This window comes from Ceratosolen solmsi, unplaced genomic scaffold, assembly GCF_000503995.2.
Source record: "Ceratosolen solmsi marchali unplaced genomic scaffold, CerSol_1.0 scaffold4, whole genome shotgun sequence".
NCBI classification, from domain to species: domain Eukaryota; kingdom Metazoa; phylum Arthropoda; class Insecta; order Hymenoptera; family Agaonidae; genus Ceratosolen; species Ceratosolen solmsi.
This window is the reverse complement of record NW_011948449.1, coordinates 1,183,676-1,200,908: the sequence shown is the minus strand read 5'-3', so window position 1 is coordinate 1,200,908 and position 17,233 is coordinate 1,183,676.

Genomic DNA, 17,233 nt, shown 5'->3' with positions numbered 1-17,233 from the left:
GTAACAGCTTGAAACATTTGAAATTGTTGAAAACAGTTTGAAAATTTTAGTTTTTGCTAAAGTATATAATCTGCATTAAAAAGAATACTGCGTGTTGGAAAGGTAAAACATTCCAACGTAGCGTTAAATGGAGCATACTCCATTTATTTTCGCGCTTCTTTACTTTAAATTATTCTAAAGTTGAATGTTCTTATTTTACCTCTCGCTAAACACATTATTCTATATCTTTTGATTCATATTCAATTGCGAGTTTCACATTCGTACTTCATTAGAAATTTATTGGCAATTTATCAAAGATACAAATTAATTCATATGTATTTATGCTATTATTTATCATCAATAGTCTTTAAAGATCGTACAAGTTTTTATTCTCGTAATTAAGGAACCTAATGGATTCGAAAGTTTACTTGCAGAATTATTTGATCTATAATCGAAAATATTTTTTGTATTTTCTGTACAAAATTTTATAGTATTATTATTTAACTTCTCTATATAATTTCATCATGCTCATTGGCATATATTTATACTTTTCATTTATACTCGATAGAATGAAAACATTATAACGATTTTCCAGCTTTTCCATACTCAAATAGTTTTAAAAATACCTTCACAGAATTATAAATATTAGTTAACATTCACATATATATAAATATTTAAAAATTTGTAAAAGATAAAAAATAATATTTAGTATTTAATAAAAATATTAAATTATGAATTATTTTTTCAATTTATTGTACAATATTTATTATATAAATAACCTAAAAATTATAGTTTATAATAAAACTATATTATATAATTTTTTCTTTTAGTATTTATTATCTTAAATTCTATTTTTTTAATTTGCCAAAAATATTTAAATAAATTTTTAAAAATTTCACATCAATTGTGATAAAGATAAATAATTATTTTAAATCGCATAGCAAATTAAAAATATATTTAGGTATATTATATAACCTTTTTAAAAACAGTATATACTTTTGTTCCGTAGTCTTTAGTTGTATATAATATCATACCAAAGACTAAATTAGTAATAGTTTTCATTCCTCTGCACTTGCATTTATTTTTTTTTTATACTTTTATCTAAAACAAAATATAACAATGATAAACAATTTTCAGTTTACATATAAAATATTTACATATATTGATCTAAATTCGTACTCTTACGTTTATGTGATCTTAGCCCTGTTAATTTAATGCATTATAAATTTAATCGAAGTTGTATAATGTAATTAAAAACTTAAATGTATTCAAATATAAAATGTAAGAGCTTGATATATTGATTAAATTGGTTAATTTGCCTATTAATAGATATCACAATTACCCAACTTGGAATAATACATTAGAAAACAACTAAGATAAAAACAAAATAATTTTTTTATTATTAGATTTAATTGATAGTTACGAAAGAGATTCTAAAGTCGATAAAAAAATTTAGAATATACATAAGTTAAATGAGTGTCGGCATCTCTAAACGTACGAAGATAAAAGGAGAGCAGAAAAATAAAACTAATTGATGATTGATTGGTACAGAATACTGTTATAAATATAAATTATTTTCTTTAAAAGAACGAATAGATTCTTTTTCCTTGTTTTTCCTCTTTTTTTTAAGAGATTTTATTTTCCGTCTCTTTTAAATTTTGAAGATCTAAAGTTTTTAAAGTTTATATAGTTTCATTCTTTTTTATTGAAAAAAATTCTTTTTCTTATGATTACAATGAGTTTTAAATAAGATTGTATCCTTTTTGTGAATAATAAAGCCCTTTATCTTTTATATGTAGTTATTTGAATGTATAATTTGTGATCGAAATTGTATTATACTTAAAAAATGAATTTCGTTTTAAAATAATTTCAGTTGAATATAATTTTTACATTTAAAGTAAGTGACAATCACTAAACACTATGAATAAATTTTCCTTAATAATCTTTTTAACTTTATTATAGTGAGATTACCTACTGTTTAATTACTTTATTTTTATAGAAGAAAATTATTTTTATTTTTAATAATATCTATAATTGATTTAATTAATACAATTTCATCAAATTAAGAAAATTACTGCATTACAATATTTATTATTTCTTAAAGATTTCAATATTTAATTTAATAATTAATAAAAAACTAAATCATAATGACATAATTTATTTTTTATTTTATTATTGTCTTTTACAAAATAGAATAATTGAATATTCATATCAAATGTATACATTTATATATAATTATGTAGAATTTTTATATAAATAGTTCTTTTATTATCAATCGGACAAAATTGAACAAAAATCAAAGATTATTTCAAGGGAAGAACAAAAGGTAAGACTGCTTTATATATATATATGCATATATTCACAAAGCCAGAGTAAAACTTAATCGAACCTATATTGAATAAACAACTTGCGAATGTATATCTAAAATACTCCATTTACAAGTTTAAGCAAAATCATGTATGTATTTATCCACTCTATAATTCAAGGACATCAAGTTTATCGTTTCTTTACATTAGCAACTTACATATATTTACCTCTGTTTTTCTGTTTGATTTCTATTGTATTTTTTTATTTTCTTGATTAATATGAATAAATTTAATATGTAGTTAAGGTGTTTTCAGAAGAAGTGATGCAAAATTTATCTTATCAAAAGAAATTATTTATTTATTTAGTATTAATAAAATGAAGCAGTATATTATTTAAGAATTTAGTAATTAAAAAAAATATATAAATTATTGAGATAGGTAGATAATAATATAGGTATAAATGAAAGATCAAAAGAGTAATTAGTTATGGTTTTTATTTACATATGCCCAATAGATTTAAATAAAAACGTTAATAAAATTAATTAATTTCTTTATAAAAGAAATATATAAAATTATGTTGTAGAATTTAGATCATAATAGTTATATGTTATATTATATGTTATATTATATATGTTATAAATATTATAAATCATATGTTATATTATAAATATATTCGTGATCAATGAGACAATTTATTACGAAATTTGGTCTTAATATGAATAAGCAAATATGTTATAATCTTTACTAATTTTATGAATTTTATTTATTATATTTTTCAAAAGTGATTCGAGTTTTAAAAAGTTTTGTTTTAATTTTAATTTGTCAGTAAATAATTAATTTCGTTTACGTTTATCATTACGTATAGAAAATAATCGTTAATTTAGAAAAACAAAATTTAATATTCAATCTATGGTAATAAAAATTAATTATGTACATATGTATACATGTATGTGTATGTATGAATGCCTATATATGCATATATTAATTTAATGAATTATATTGTTACTAAATGAAAGTTATTTGAACAATATTCAATATATAGTGAAGTCTTGTACTATTAGAGAATTTTCAATTGTTAATTAATTTTAATATTACTATTTGAAATAATCGACTTAAGCCGATACAATTAAAATTTTAAAACATAAAAATAAACGATTAGTTCATATAAAGTTTCTCTAAATTTATTATTTTATCTGAAAATGTATTTAATATTACTACTTCGACTACAATTTAAATTACTACGGTATTCATTGAACTGAACAGTAATATAATATTGAATTAATCGATAAAAATAAATACTATATATTTATGCGAACTTAGATTTGCTTAAAATAATTATATTATATGTTGTTACAAATTTACTAATCGAATAATTATATAAAAAAGATAAATTACAAGATTAATTACATTGTGTCCTAACAAACCGGGTTTTGGATTGGACGCAATTCAGCGTAATATATTAGATGCATATCATAAAATATGATTGATATTGTAATTAACAAAATTCATCAACCAAAGTTGTCCCGTAAATTACTTGTGGGCTATATGCTATTAAAGCGATTACTAGGGCATCTATTAGTTTGAATGAAGAAAAGTATTACAACGAGATGACATCAATCATGCAGATAAAACCTTCGTTACTGCATTATATATTATGGATTTTTTTTTCTTTATACGATCACAAAACTAGCTTATAATAGATATGTTTACTATAGAAATTGATATAATCATGGTTTGTTCATTGATTAATCAAGGCATTGTTCATTTTTAAGAAGCTTAATTTTATTTCTTTTCAAATTTACAAGTGGTCCTTTTATATTTTGTACAATAAAAATTCAATTATTTTTCTATGATAAATAATAATTTCTTATATTATAGTGCCTAATTATTTTAATTTAAAAAATAATAGTTTTATTATAAATGTTATTATTCGATTATTTTTATAAAGTATTAAATGACACATTTTCTAGCCATATATTGTGTATGCATGCACGTGTGTGTGTTAAAAGATATTTAATTTTATTTATTATATATATTCTACTTATCATTCTATAATAATTATTGAAAATAAACAATGATGTCGTAACATAAAAATCACATAAAATAATGGTATTGCAATTAAAATAAACAATTGTAACTGAATAATCATTTGTTTCTCATCATGGTTATCAATACAAGAATCCATAACAAATGAATTCGATTCAATATATTCGGTCATCATACCATCTGATTAATGAAAATTACAGTTTGTCATTAAATTGTAAGTTCATGCCGTCTAAAGATTACCGATTGCCAATACAATAAGCAAGTCATCATCGGTAATTCGCATAGAAAACTGCGATGAAAGATATCGCGGAATGGTCGTTAATCTAATAAGAAGTAAGGTAAAATATAACTTGCCAATCGTACTCGATCGCTGTCAGCTGTAAATATGCAGAATATTTGCTTCATCAGGTAGTGATGCAGTAGTAGAGAAAGAGGCACGAGATATCTAATGTTTCTGTAGTAGAGACACGGATCAGACTTAATTCTTATGATAATTGAGGCCAGTTCGCACGGGTATGCTTACGATGTTAGTGCATGCACATGCACTAGAGTGATTAGTCAAAAGTTGAATAAGGATGTACGAGGGTGTGGGAAGTGCGCAGGCGCCGCTCAATAAGAGCTCTTGAAGCAGCCCTGCTTTAACCTAGAAAATCAAAGGGGAGAGTCGCGCCGGTTGGGCCAACCTATGCTGCATACGCCAATTGCGCCACTTTCTTCGGCTAATCCGAGGCCTAATCATCGAATCAACAACACCCTGTCGATTTTGAGATTCCAGATAAAACTACAGCAATTTGTTTATCTGGTGTTGCAAGTTTTTATACTATTCATTTATGAGATTATTCCTATGTGTATAGTATTTTTTATTCATTCAATCAATGTATCTTATAAGCATGCAATTAACTTTATTTGAATTTCCACGTACTTTTTAATATAACAAACGTTTTTACTTTTATGTCTAAACCTAACTAAGAATGCTTCAAAACTTTTCAATAAAGATATTAGATATTTGATATTATTGGTTTCTTATGTACATGGCTTTATTTAAACAAATTGAAATTGATACTATACCTTAAATATTTTTAATGCAAAGGTTTAATAAAAAATGATATGACAACTTCGTATTTATATTGATAATTAGATTAACATATATATCCTTTTTTTAGAGATTATAAATAAAAATCTATAGTTTAATCATACATATAAATATTAAACTTTTGAATTTAAGTGTGTGGTAAATTTAGTATTTTAATGAAATACTTTTATCTATTCTTTAATTTTTTAATGAATATAAATTATACATTGGTTTTTGTCTAAAAGACTAATGCATTTCATAAAAAAATATATTTTGATTATTATTTAAATATGAATATTTACTTTCTTTATGAGACTAAGTACATTGCTCGTATATTGATCACTCTATTTAAACAAAAAAGAAAGATAGTAATATGTAAGCAACTACTTTCAATTTTTTATATTTTGATTGAATAATTTTTGAAAAAATTAATTAATCATTTTTTTCATTTCAAATAGTAAACGAAACTTTTTATATAATAATATTTCATTAATAATCGTTTAAATAAGTATAAAAATATTAATTTTATTATGTTATAAAATACTCTTTACATTCATTTTTAAATATGTAACAGGTTTAAATATTTGATAAACTTAATTATTTAAATGTAATTTTGTTACCTAATTAACTTGAAACGATTAATATAACAAACTAGTTTCTTAACTAAATATTGTATAACTTTATAATTAAATGTCACATTATTATTGTAAGATTTCTCATTAAAGTAATAATTAAGTGAACAAATCTTACTTAGTATTGGAAAATAAAAATAAATCTTATATTATTAATCACAAGCATTTACAAAGCATTATATATTTAAAGTTAAATAACTTTAAGGCATTATAATTTTTATTGGCTACTTTTATTGAAGTATATTTAGTTTTCGCATAAAAAAATTAATTTTGTTTTTACGAACAACAGTATTTAAAAAAATTTAAAACATGAAATTTTTGTAAATATATTTTTAAATTATTAAAAAAGAAAGGACTTGATAAGAAAAGGAATGTGTATTCAATCTTCTAGCACTTCCTATTATTAAAAACCGCTTAATAAACTTCGAAGGTCGAGTGCGCGCGCCTCTTGCTTTATTTTTATATCCGCTTGTCGACTACCATAAAATTGTCAAATTAGTTTTATAGATCATATTTTATGAACTACACTATTTAGTTCAGAAGATACTGAGCTGCAGATTACATTCTTACTAATTTATTCTTGCAACATATATAATTAAATAATTCTGCGTAATAGTGAAGGATTATAGTTTTCTCTTATCAACGGAGTTTCTATTATGCTTACAATATATTATAACCAAGCACATATGCTCTTATACTATTAAAACAGAATCTTCGTTCAAATCCTCTTTCTCTCTCTTTGGTTTACTTATAAATACTATTTTTTATCTTTTAAAATATCTTTTCTTTTCCCCTTCGACGTCTTACTCAACTAATGAACAAATTTTTACATCCTAAAGAGTTAGCATAATAGATTCACCGTCTGCAATTAATGTTATTTTGAAACAAAAATCAAATGCTGTACTGTAAGTGTATCTTCGATAAATCAAGTGCAGTACAATGTCTTGAATGTTATGTTGCCAAATTAAACACAATAGTTTTCTAATTCAAAATTATAAATATAAATATATATATATTATAAGTATTGACAACTATAACAATTTTTTTTAATACAAAATACGTACAAATATAATTAATAGTAGAATTAGAATTAGAATTAGAATTAATAATAGAAAAATTATTTCACGTGCAAAAAAGTCATATATCAACGTTCGTTTAAAATTTTTTCCAGATATTATTCTTATTAAATTAAATACAATAAATAATAATAATCAGAACATTTGAAAGCTTATAAGAAATAGAACATTTATTACCTTAAGAGAAGATATTGTTCTGACTGCAGGAAGTTCGGATGTGCGTGATTGCTTTGACTTCGTGACTGCATATAGCAGATGAAACCAGAATGTGCCACGCAAAATATCAAGACAGCAAGTTTTTTTCCTAAACACTAGTAAACCAAATACTACCTGCAAAAATCATAATGATACATCATAATAATACATAATAAAAATACATAATATATTTTGACAGAAGAGATGTTGAGAGGCTTATCATGTTTTTAAATGGTAATGATCTTTGCTTGCAACCTATCTTTGCTCTTTTGAAGCATTACATTAACTTTCTATATATTTTTAGACTTTTTTGTCTTTTAAATATATTAATTCTCTTGTAATATTAATTTTTAAATATAGTGTAAATATTTAAAAGAGTATTAATAAAATTGATTAACATTTATGAGTTAACAAATTGATTTTTTCATTTATTTTAATTATATAGTTTATGAATTTCAATTAGTAAATACTTTTAGAATCGCTTTAATTCCATGATATAGAAGAAAAATACAAATATTATAATGCAAATAATAATGCGAAAAGTATTAAAATTTGTAATGGTTACAGATTTTTTAGATACAATACTTTCTTTGAAATTAATGTTATTTTTACTTTATCATCACTTTTATATTCATACTTAGGCACTTGTTTCCTAACTCGAAGAACAAAGAAGCCGCAGTTTTTAAGTAGTAAAACTGTGTCATTATTTTTCCAATCGTTAACAATTGTAATAAAAAATTTACATTATAATTTGCGATGACGAAAAACTATTAGCGTATATTTTTATGTAAGGGTAAGAAATAATTACGATGCCAATATTACATATGTTGAAGTAGTATATATACTCTTACTATATATACGAACCTCGATAATTAGTTATTGAACCTGTTAATTTTTTAAGTAATATTGGTTAAAATGGTCCGATTAATTAATTTATTATTTTTATACACTAAATTCAAAACTTTTAATCGATTGTTTTTATTAATAAAACTCTTCGAGATAGTATTTTTTAATTTGATTTATTATATATCAAACATGTAACCAATTTTTATGAAAATCAAATAAATGCGCTTATCACAATTGAATCGCGATTTTCTGTATAAATCAGTTATTGTAATAAAGAAAATTTTTTAAATTATAAATTAACGTATGTATTACAATATGTATATAAATATTTTTCATATTTATTTTATATTTAACATTTTATGTGAAATGAAAACTAAATTTAAAATTTTAATCTACAGTAAAGCTGGATAAAAGATAATTAAAATGATTATTCATCAATACTAAATATTACTAATAATCTTCGAATATATTTGTATTATTTCTTCGTATTAATTAAAAATATAAATTTATTTGTAGTAAAATTTGTTGTACTGATTTATGGCAACTGAACTAAAATTAATAATATAATTCAATTAATAAAAAATTAATAACATAATTTGAAAAATTAAAATCATATTTTTAAGTTTTAATTTTCTGAAAGTAATAATAGAAATTGTAAAAATATTATATAACTTTATATCTGTACCCATTTAATATCACAATAAGCATATAAATCGTAATTTATATGCTAAAAAATAGATATTATTAACGTTAAAGATTAAATTTGTATATAAATTGTAATCCAACAGTAGAATTTTCCCAACCCTCACACATGAGAAAGATGTAAAGTCTACTTATACTGCTATATCCTTTATTATTTACATTTTATATTTAAGTTAATAAGTAGAATAGATTAACTAGAGAGCTGATTTTAATATTTTTTAGCATACACTTTATTTTTTAGCAACAACTATATTTTATTTGTATCGTAAGAAACATTTAATCCTCTTTCACTTGCACACATGTAGTTCAGATCCGAGATATACCTAAATTTATTTAATAATTTATAAATTAAATTAACTAATTAAATAATAAATTAAATAATAATAATTTTAACTAATAATTGGTACAAAAACAAGAATATATGTCACTAATTACAAGAATATAGTTACAAGAATAATAGTCACAAGTTATATGTGTAGTAGATTCAAAAATTCTTAATTTTTATCTGGGTTGTTAAATTTTTTGGAAAATAAGGGTAACAATGTAAATGAATTTAAAAAAGATATATTTATCAGCCTATTCATTAATTTATTTTTCTAATTAAAAATGTTACTACATTAAGAACAACTTAATATATAGATAGCCATTTATGTGTTTTCACAGTTTTTCAAATTTTTAATTTAGGATTAGTTGGTTTGTCAATTTGTTACAAAAAATTGTCTGTATAATAATATGAGTTTACACCATAATACTTTATTTTAAACTATAATTTTTTTTTCTATTTCATTTTGATATTTCAATTATTCCAAACCACTAAGCCTTATGGTTGTAACATTAATCTATTTTTTTAAATTTTGTTAATTCATTAAATGGTGCTTTTAATTTATTTCTGTTTATTTATTTTAAATGATAAAAAGAATTATTATTACTTAAAAGTACTGATACCATCATATTATAGATATAAAGTCCGTTGTTGCACGCGACGAAATATACTATCTTTCAAACTAATGAAAAAATGAACTTATATAGGTAAAATGAATAGAATACAGTTATAGTAATAAATTATATTTTATATTTGATGTAAAACAGTTGATAAATGATAAGACTATTGTACTTTTTTCATTAATTGAGACAATTTTTATAAAAATACTATATTTATAAAATACAGTACAAGATCTATTTTGTTGATTGCTTATTAATTAAATGATTTTTTATTTTATTTTGGAAAACTCAATTATATTTTTGATATTGTTTAATATATTAGACTATTTTAAATTTATAAAAAGAAGTAATTAATTGAAATTATTAATATATTCGATATTATGTAGAATATATAAATACAATGATATTTTTATGAAATTTTTGTTTTTCTTGGATCTTTTGGTGAACTGTCATTTGACAAATGTAAATAACTATATTTCTTGTTGTTTTTCTACATATTTTTTGTGCTCTATAAATAAATACTTTAAATATTGAGTTTATAAAAAATATAACAGTATACATGAAAATGTTCAGTTTTTAAAAAGTTTTTAAAAATTGTAGATATTTTTTTAATTTGAAATCTTGAAAAATTTTTATATTTTCAATATACATCTTGCTAACTAAAACCTATATTTTCATTTCTATACTGAGTTATAAATCTGATTAAAAAATTGAATCATTGAATAATAAATAATAATTGTTATATGGAAAAAGCATTTTATATAATCAGTTGCGCTAAAAAATCATTTTATAAATATTATCACTATTTTAAAAAAGTATTAATTAAGTAACATATTATTAATTTATTAAGTTTAATTAATTAATTAACAGAGAAATGATAAGTATTTAATACCTATTTATATTTATTAATTAATGTATTTGTGGACAATTTTGTTGTTGTATTGGTAACATATATATAATTTATATTTATATTCGATTATTGATAATCTATTATTTATATTTAATTTATATTCTAACTTATACAAAATTTGTTTTAAAGATTCAAAAAAAAATATTCTTTTGAATTATATCATTTATTTTTTTAATTTTCAATGTTTTATTATAATACGATTTCTTAAAGTAATTACTATAATTAAAGACTTTCCGGCATCTCATGAATTTCGTAAAATTTTATATTTAAATACTTTTATTTAGCTGCATATTAATTAGGCATCATAATATGGTTATATGATTATTATTTTAATACTTTGATTGTTAATGTTCTAATTCTGAGATTATTGAATTATAGATTTAAATAATTGGTTTTAATTAGCATTTGTTAAATGGTATGATATAAAATTAAAAGTCGTTATATGATACTTATATAGAAATAACATTACATCGTCAGTTAAACGACCATATAATGAGAACATATATTTTAAAAATAAAAAAATTTTAAAAAATAAAAATTTGTTAATAATTAAAAAAAGAACTTGCATTGAATGTAATATAAGTCTAAAACAGATGCTTATTAAAGAGCCATAAATCAACAGAAAAATACATTTTTAGAATTAAATTTGTTATTGATTCATTTGGTATATTAACAAAATTTCCAACTGTTGATACATCAAAATCATGTATTAAAAAATTTTAAATCAGCGAAATAAGCATTAAATAATATTTAATCACATTTTTATAAAAATGACGTGTCATTTATAAAGTAGTAAATTCCCGATTAATCTATATAAGATTTAATTTAATTCGGCAATTTAGTATTATATAAAATTTTAATCATCAGGAATTAAGTCAGAAAGATAAGCTGTGACATGATCATAATGTAAAATAAAAATTGCGAATGATTTCATGTTAAATTCACGTCCTATCAGCTTCTTTAATTGTAGCGCGCTCTCATGAAAGATCACTAACCTCATTCGCGTATAACTAATAAACTTCGCATAAGGTGATGAGATAAGCGGCTCTGATAACTTACGATAAAGTTTTGCGATAATGGTAACTAAGAGGAGGGAAAGGATGCGTCTTCCCGCATCACAGCACTACTGACCGTGCAGAAGTAGTTGTTTGTGGAACTGCCAAAGGTCGCCGGTAGCGAAGAACCTAAGGTCGTATGGGCTTTTACGAACTTCGTGCACCCAATTTTGAGTATAAGAAGTATCAGCTTTACCACCAAGACCTAGTAGTAGTATTGTTTGCGCATCAATCGTCTTTTACTTGTCATTCGTTATGCTAGGGGGGAACGAGGTAAGGTGAATGTAATAGTCCTAGATTTTTTAAAGAAAATACAAGTGACCAGATATATCATCTCTAAATATATTAGATGTATCACAAAATTGAATCATTCTTAATCAACTATTATAAATAATTCACAATGGCTCTCGCGTAATGTTAGATCTTGCTTTGTCTTTGTATTTAACAAATGCCTAAACTTTCAAAAGACTACTTTCTACTGATAATTCCAAGAGATACTTTTCATTATAATGATCTGTTAAGGTAATATTCCATTAAAAAATTATTCTACAAAGATGGCAGTTGAAAGTTTTTAAATTTAAAAAGAGTTTTTATTTATTCGGAATTTTTGCAAAAAATAAATTTAATTTGTATCATTTTATTTATTTAAGTCTATGTTTTATAAATCGATGTTTGCTTATAGTTTGAATGTTTTTCCTTACCAGCCCATGTAAAAATATAAATTTATAAATCGTAGAAAGGTTTGATAATTTTTTGGTATTTTTCTCAATTACAAGTTAATGTTGGAAAGTAGAGTTTTATATTTACGAAGTAATTTAAAATAAAAGTTATGAACAAATGTAATGTCAACACAAATTATTTTTAATTGTTACTATCACGTTACTTTTTCTTTTTGAAAATACAAAATTCTAGTCCAAATAATAGAACTTCGTCAAAAATTGAAACAGTTTACTGTTTTGACAATTTTTAAAGTAAATAAGATGCCTTTAGAATTGTCATTTTCTTGTATTAAATGTTAAATATTATTAAGATTTCGGTAAGTAAACTTATAATCAATATTGTTAAATTTTATATTGGCTCTGATATACCATATTTACATTATGAAGTATTTATATTTTTTCAATTGAATTATGTTCAATGTGATATAATAAATTTTGAATTAAAATTTTACCAAATACGTACAAATTAAATTATTAGTAATATAAGCGTAGTTATATTAAAAATGATTTCGTTAAAAGTCCAATTTTATCGTTTATATATATATACATAAGCTTTTTTATTTGTCTGATTTATTCGTTGATACGTTATGTTTAATTTTTAATTTTTAATCATTTTAAATAGATTTTTTCATATCGTAAGAGGTAAATGCTGATAATAATGACCAAATTTGTATTATTTCAATGATTCATACAATTATGATGACGATATTGTAAATCGCGATAAAATAATAAAGAGCCTTGTTTGGTTACAGCTTACATTACACACGTATTGTATTTACATTGCATTGTTGTAAAACAATAATAAAGTTTGCTTATTAAAAAGCCTTTAATGAATTAGTTATTTGTTTAATATTTTCAATTTCAATAACCATTACATTAATAATATTTGAAAATAATATAAACGAATTAGTATTTTCATTCACGCTACATTTTGATATCTACATAAAAAACCCAATTATTAAAGACAATATTTTTATAATAGTAATTAAAATTTCAGTGCCTCCATCGAATTTTATAAAAATATATTTGAAAATATCTTAATCATATAATTTTATTCAAATTATTATTTATATAAATCATAAGTTTTAAATATTGTACTAACGAATATAATAATGTAATTTAAAGTAAATTGTTTCAAAAAATCATAAATGAAAATAAATCGACTATTTCTTCGCTAGTGATATTTGTCGAATATTTATTTTAAATTCAAAGAACTAATTACATTTTAAATAAATATAAAATAATTTTTTTAGTTCATTACCACAATATAATTGTGATTTATACATAGAAAAATAAAGTTTATTAATTTTCAATTAATTTATAATTTTGTAGTCACGTTAATTTTATGTAAACCATATAATTTAGTTGGAAGGTTGATCTGTTCAGTTTCAATGTATTCATCCATAAAATAGAAGAATAATGACATCCCGACGAGACTTCAACAATGCAGGTGGTATGTTATATATCTTAATTATATACTTTTCTTAGTTTATGCTCAGGACATCATAATAATTCCTATTAATAATTTATAGCTTTAGTAAATAATAAATACAAATTATTTTTTATTTAATTAAATATGAAATTTGTCTTGTTATTAGAACAAAATTATTATAATTATAAAATAATCTAAAATTATTATACATAAGAACTTAATTACTTCATATTTTAAACCAAATCATATTGATTATTATATATAAATATTGAAAAAATTTGTATTCAATACTGGGAAGTTATTAAAATCTGAAATTTAATATATATAAATAACAACAAAATTTATATAGTATTATAAAAATACAATGCTTATAAATATTTTTGAAAAAATGATGTAATCAGAATAAACATAAATTTTAATTGTAGAAATAAAGTAAATTTAAAATTTTTAAACTATTCACTTTTCGTTTAAAACTGGAATGTATTAATATTAAATCACTCATGGAAATAGATTTAAACTTTTATATTTTCATATATATAATAATGTCCATCGTATTAAAAAATAAATGTATTTAAAATATAAAATATTAATAGTAAAATAAAATCTAAATAGTCTTCCGTATTTGACATATTTAAATTAAAAAATATTATTAAATAAATAAATAAAAGTCAACATTAATTAACATTTAATAAAAAGCCCCTCTAAAAGAAGAATCAGTAAAGGATAAGATTGAACATTTTCGTCACTGACCTCGTGATGCCTTATCAGTAACAAAGAAGCCAATATATACAAGAGAATTATATTTCCTTTTATTTTATTATGCACACCTTAAACTTTTATTAATAGAAAATTTTTTAATTATGTTATCATTATTTCAAATAATATTGTGTTAATGGTAATATATATAACATAGAATAAGAAAGAAATTCGAAACATAACTTGTATTTTATTAATTTAAGTAGTAATCGCAGTTATAATAAAAAAACTTTTTTTTATGATAATAAAATCATATTTTATAACTATAAATTAATAATTAATATTATAGTATTATTTCTTTCCTACTATAAATGTTCCGATTAGCTATTTTTAATTGATTAAAGATAAATAAGTTAGTTACGATGTGCTTTCAATTCTTATTATCACGATATGTAATCATTGAATTTATTTGCGTAAAAACAAATTTAAAAAAATCATTTCTCAATTTTGAAAATGTTTTTATATGCTCACAAATTAATATATAATAAGTAATAAATGAAATAAATAAGAGAATATTATAAACGTCATCAACAATATTAAATTTAAAGTTTTTTTTACTATATATTTAACGAACTGCAATTATAAAGAAAAGATTTTAATTCCCCTCTTTTTGAATAAAAAAATAACATCCATAAATAATTAGCTATCTTTTTGTGTTTTTTAATAAAGTATGTTATTTAAAAAAATTTAAACTCAGTACTGTATATATAGATTTGGTCAATATTTTAAATTATAACAACAAAAATTTTAGTTTTTATAGAAACATCTTATAATGTAGAGTTAATGTACTAGCAAATTATTAAAATGGTAAAAATAATATTAAATCAAGATTTTATCTATTTAATTTATAAAAATAGAACTATAATTAAAATATTCAATATTATTATTACATACAAATATTATTATTATTTGATACATTTAATTTAGAAAAATATATTTTTTACTATTATTTTGATGAGTATATATATAAGCAAACAATTTATTTAATCTGATTGAATTTTTCAGTTATTATGTATATTATCAATATGCAGTATGACAATTTTATTATATAAGAATATCAAATTTTTTCCTGGCCATATGAAGCAAACTAATTTATTTAATAAGTTTGAATATTTAAAAACTCCATCCAATTTTCTGAGAATGCTGTCGACAGTACCAAAAAACACTGCCAAGTATATGTTAAAATAATTAATCATGTTTAGAAGATTATTTGAATACGTCAAAATATTGTTTAAAATTGTCATTTACAATTTTCTTCTTTCATTAAAAGTAAGGTAAACGTTTGTTTCTCTGAGAACGAACTTAGAAAGTTTATTAAAAATCATAGAAATACTAGCATTTCTATGATTGGAAAAGCGCGCAACATCGATGCAGAGTTGAAAGTACATAGAAACTTCGGGAATATGGAAATATAAAACATTTTGATTGAATTTTATTTATTTCAGAAAAGTGCGAGTTCTACATTGACAAAAATATAAATTGAACAATGTACAAAACATTGTACTTCATACAATATTCTTCCTGTTTACTTTTTACATGATGCATTATATATTTCTGTTGCGTTGATTATCCATTATCAATTTTTTGGTAATTTTCCTTTCTTTTTATAAAAAAAGCATTATATTTTGTTTTTTAATGTTTTTATTTTCTAAATATGTATTTTGTAAAAAAGTAAAACTATCATAATAAAACTTTTCATTTTCTATTACATGAATTTGTTATTTTTAAGTCAAATTTATATATAAATTTATTTATGCAAATCAAGTTATAATCATGACGTATTATGTAATATAGTATGTAAATAATAGAATTACAATTTTTAATGTTTGCTACATCTATTTGAAAATAAATTCTTTAAATCAAATTTTATCTATTTTTAATATTAAATTTATAGTAATAAAAATATTTATTCTTTTTAATATTTATTACAATTTAAAAGAAAAAATTTACTATTTATTATTAAATAATTATTTAATTAATCATTAACATGTTATTAATCGAGTCAACAAAAAATATTTCTTTTTAAATAAATATTAAATAAATTATTTTTCGGCTGTAAAAAATTTGTATTAATGGTGATATTAAAATTTATTTCTTTAATTTTATCATTTCTTCATTATTAAACCAAAATATTAAACTGTTTATATGATAATTATTATACGCTGTTGATAAAGTATTTGCTATACAAAAATAATAAATATTAAATAAAATTTTATTTGCATAATAACAATACCAGGAAATTAGTATTTAATAATAAATATAACAAACTGTAAGATTAATTTTTTCAATCAAAATATATTTTAGACTGTAATCATATATGAATATAATATAAATTTTGCGTGTCAAAAAGGTCAATTTTAGAAAAATTAAACTTTTAAGTATGCAACTGATTATATTACTAAAGGCTAATAGAAAATTTTAAAACAGTCGATAAGCAATCAGATTAAAAAATAATGAAAAATCAATTACCTGTTTTTGATTTTTCAGCCTTATTTCTGATATTTATTATTTTCATACAAATATTTTTTATTTTTAAAGAACTGATTATCTTAATAATATAATTTT